The sequence below is a fragment of the Lactuca saligna genome, chromosome 5 (assembly GCF_052625555.1).
Source record: "Lactuca saligna cultivar CGN05327 chromosome 5, ASM5262555v1, whole genome shotgun sequence".
Lineage (NCBI taxonomy): Eukaryota > Viridiplantae > Streptophyta > Magnoliopsida > Asterales > Asteraceae > Lactuca > Lactuca saligna.
In genome coordinates this window covers 4,621,627-4,626,706 of record NC_136421.1, presented here as the reverse complement: position 1 = coordinate 4,626,706, position 5,080 = coordinate 4,621,627, and positions in this window count along the sequence as shown.

Genomic DNA, 5,080 nt, shown 5'->3' with positions numbered 1-5,080 from the left:
CTGCTTTTGTCCTTCATTCTTCACTCTTTGGTCTTTAATTGCTTCCCTTTGTTCCTTTTTACTCCCAAGCATGTCTTATGGACTGAAAACAAAATTTAAGCATTCAATTACCTTTTATCCACATTATACACACAATTAGTTAAAAAATGAATAAAAATGTATGCTAAATAATTAACTAATTATGCACATATCAAAATACCCCACACTTGACTTTTGCTTGCCCCCAAGCAAAACTGAATTTTAACATATTAGAACCACATATGACAACTCCAATCTATCCCAACTATTATGCCAAGACCGCAACGCATGCATGTGTGTCTAAAATTGTCCTAAATACCCCCATACTCCAAATACTCACAATCCTCATAAAGATTCGCCCACTCACCTCGAACTATGCTCATTTTATGCATCCCTCCGAATCCATCCTCAGAAAACCTCCTAACCTCAAGGTATTTTTGGTTGAGCAACCCAAGCATACATAATATAGACAATTATAATTTATGATACCATATTGGAGCTCTTTGGAATTCTTCACTTCTTTGACATTTGATCTTTAATTTCTTTGAATTCACCACCTTGTTGTTTATTTTTGGTATCTTCACTTTTGGAATTTTTGATCTTCATATTTGATTTTTGACTTTAATGCTCCAAAAATTCTTCAACTTCTCTTGTAATTCTCTCTTTTTTTTTTTACATGTTCCTCACTTTTTTCACTCAAATCCCTACATGCTTAAGCAGGGACGCTCAACTTCAACCTTTATTGGCTAAAGATAATAATTTTCCTGGATACATTTCTAGTACACGATGCTAAACATATTGCATCCCTCAGGCTGAGCGAGGTCGTGTTTTTGTCTCATGATTTCACTGGAATAAGGAAGCCACAAATGCACTAGAACGTATATAGGCTCAACTAAACATTTGGGTTTTCATGCAATTATCAACACAATTCTAACATGGAACCCTAATTGCTTTCACCAAAATTTTCTAAATTAATTCCTAAGTAATTTTCCTTTTTGGCATGCATCAATTTAAATTTTTTAAAAATTAGCCTAAATTAAGATTCTAAATTTTCTAATATGTGACCAACCCCCTACCCCACACTTATTTTATGCAATGCCCTCATTGTATAATAAAAATGCAAATATAGAGAGAATTTGAACAAACTCCCCTGGGGTAGCAGTCGATAGGGTTGATACTCTTCTTTTCAGCTCCATCTTCAATCGACTTTAGACATGGGAACAACTCATCCATGTCTTGGGTGTCAAACGTCTCGTGTGGTTGACAACTTCAAAATGTCGCAGAACAAACTTCTTAGAAAATTCCCAGTAAAAACTCTTCATAAAAAGTGGATAATGTTGCAGTGAAAGTGCTCAAAACAGCTTTGAAACTTGAAAATTGCAAGTCGACTCGGCGAGTAGTGTCGTGTACTCAACAAGTAGCTCTCAGTTTGAAATTATGTGTGTAAAACCCTCATGTACTCACCGAGTAGAGTTGGTGCACTCTGCGAGTAAGCACTGCATTTCCAAAACTAATCCATTTCTTTTTCCTTTGACCTTGGGTTTTGAAATTGGACACTTCACTGACCCTTTCTCTAAATCCTTCAGCAGCAACACTTTTCATGACTCTCGACTCTAATGGACTCAATCCTAAGGACAAGACTTTGTATAATTTTTCTTGAACTTCTCTCATTCCTTACTTGACCCTCAACAATTTAGTATGCTTCCTAATCTTCCATCCCTGAAAATAAACAACTAAAAGTGAAAGTAATAATCATCCCAACAAAAATAAAAATTATCCAAGTTTACAATTATCCAAAACAAAACATCATAAAACATAAAAAAAAAAGTCTTCACTCTTCTTCTTCTTCCATATCTTCCCCTCCAGCTCCACTTCCTCCTCGTCCATCACCCTGCATCATTCTCTCTTCCTAATTCATAATGTAGGGGTATCCCGGACCGGGTCTTGGCGCAATGTTCATTTGCTCAAAAAGATACTCGAACGATTGGTTGTTATAATTAACCCCTCGACCGATATCGTCCAGGTAGCGCCGGTACTCCACTTGATTCCAACTGTCATTATCCTCCTCCACTGGAATAACCGGTGGATCTTCCCGTACCTGCTCGCTACGTTGTCGTACTTGTCTTCCCGGCTCCTCGGGGATTGTCGGCTCGTCCGCATGTGGAATGGAAAAGGAGTCACCAAACTTCTCAACGATCCGTGCCCTCCTGTATAAAGCAGTGTTGAACGGTGGAGGGTAAATGACCGTGAGTGCCCTCGCTTCTTGTAAGTCTAAAACCCCAAACGACCTGGCAAGCCTCGTAACAAACATGCCTCCATTAATCTTGGAGTTAACTTTTTCCTTAACCGCCCCTTCAGCAAGAAATTTGGCAATGCAATAGGGGAGATTGCAGAAAGCATCATGAGTAATAATACTCCAGAGATAGAAAATATCAAGGGTTGGGACCTTGTCCTAATCCTTCCGCATGTTGATAGTGCTAGCCACGAAGTGGTGGATAAGGCGATGGATTGGTGAGCGAATATGAACCTCCTGGGCGGTAGAAGGAATGTACACCCGGTTGGCAATAGTGTTCCACCAAGTAGAGGCCACCACTCCATCGGGAAGATCCTTGTGGCAATTTTCCAGAAATGCTTCAAAGTCTTCAGTAAGCATGGTGCTTTGGTTATAAACCCCCAGCCTCCAAGAAAATTCCGCCATGCTGCACTGTCGCAGCTCCCTACCAAGGGAAAAAGTAATCACGTTGGGGTTGTAATACTCACTACCATCTCGAAATGAGATGGTAGCAAAGAATTCCCAACACAGCTCAGCATACGCCGGTTCCTGTATCTTGAACAATTGCAGCCAACCATCACAAATGATGGTGCTATTCCCTAAGTTGCACTCCTTCACCAAATAGGGAGTGAACTCCTCTTCCAAACCCACTTTGCCTAACCAATACCAGTCCACAGCGTTAGGCAAATGAATTTCCTTTTGTTTCAGCGCCTCTAGTTTGTTCTTGGCTCGAGCTTGTGATGATTTGGACGCGATTTGTCGGAATAAGAGCCACGGGATTTCACCTTGGCTTCCCCCTCTCAAAGATTGCCCTCTCCTGAACATGGTATCTGCAAAACAACATAAAGAAAACACAAAAAAGCAAAACCCTGCAATTAAAATCAAATAACAAGGCTGCATAGGCTGCCTAATCGTTGAGTCTGAAGCATCTACTCGGCGAGTAGGATGAACTTCGGGACTAGATTGCATCGTTCATATGTAGGGTGCCCAAAACTCCTAATTGTTCACATGGGTTTGTTGTATTAAGTCAATATACCATGGATTTAACAGAAATTACTTCTACCATTGCCTAATTCATGACAAAATTAGAACCCTAGAATTTGAGGGAACCCCCCAAATCCAAATTTAAGCAAAATAGGTGCAATTCATTGATAAAGATTGAATCTTTGATGAGTTTAAAGTAAAAAGATCTTACATTTTCCTTAGAAAAATTGCAGAGGGGGCTTGAAGACTGTTGTGCACGGTGAGTGTGGGGATTAAATGGGTGAAAACCCTTTTTTTTACAGATTATAAACCACCTGTGTAAATTGGCTACTCGCTGAGTAGAAGATACCTTCTCGCCAAGTAGAACTGCAAAATCACGTTTATTGGGTTTAATTGGGTAGGTACTCGCCGAGTATGCGTGCCTACTCGGCGAGTAACCCTTGCAGATTGAAAATTTTTAATGTTTGGGAAAAAAATAATGCATGTTCTTATTTTTAACCGTCCACCCCACACTCTAGGCATTGCTTGCCCTCAAGCAACTATATTCGTAAAAGAAGACGAATGAAAACGATAAAAATAGAAATAAAGTAAAGGAAAAGAACATGCAAACTTGAAGCTCGGGTTGCCTCCCGAGAAGCGCTTCTTTTTAAGTAGTCATTAGCTGGACTCCTCCCCTTCTACATGGTTGCAATCCCTTCCAACAATAGTAATTTTTCCATTCCTTCATTCCTGGGGACTCCTTATTCATACTTCTTGACTCGATGTCCATTGACTTTGAAAGGTGTGCCATCTCTTGACAATAGCTCTATAGCACCATGTGGAAACACCTTCTTCACCAGAAAAGGACCATCCTATCTTGACCTGAGTTTCCTCGAGAAAAGCTTTAGCCTTGAATTAAAGAGAAACACTTTTTGGCCTTCATGGAATTCTTTATTTTCTTTAATCCTCTTGTCGTGTCACATCTTTGTCTTCTCTTTATAAATCAACGAACTTGAGTATGCATCATTTCTAAGCTCTTCAAGGGCATTCATTTGCATTAACCGGTTGCTCTTGAGTTGCTCTGTGTTGAAGTTACATATCTTTAAGGCCCAAAACGCCTTATGATCTATCTACATCGACAAATGACATTGCTTTCCATACACTAATCTATATGGTTTAGTACCAATAGGTGTTTTGAAAGTTGTACGGAAGGCCTAAAGTGCATCATCTAACTTCTCCGACCATTCCTTGCTCCCCACCGATTTCTCCGAGATTCGCTTCAAAGCTCGATTCGTCACTTCGGTTTGTCCACTAGTTTGTGGATGGTAGGATGTAGAAAATTTATGGGTTACCCCATATTTCCTTAGCACCTTCTCTAGTTGATCATTGGCAAAATGCGTGCCTCGGTCACTTATAAGAGCTTTCAGGACTCCAAATCGTGAAAATAATTTCTTCAAAAACCGCACCACTACCCGACCGTCATTAGTTGGCAACGCTTGTGCCTCTGCCCATTTGGATACATAATCCACCGCCACCATGATGTATTTGTTGCCTCTAGACATGGGAAATGGTCCCATGAAGTCGATCCCCCACACATCGAATACCTCGCACACTTGGATACTATGTTGTGACATTTCATTTCGAGATGAAATATTTCCCACTCTTTGACAAGCATCACACTCTTTGACAAATTGGGTTGCATCTTTAAAAATTGTGGGCCAATAAAACCCAATGTCAAAGATCTTCTTTGTCGTGTAATGTGCTCCGTGATGTCCACCCGTGGGCCCGCTATGGCAATGCTCTAATATCTTCCGACTTTCACTCCTG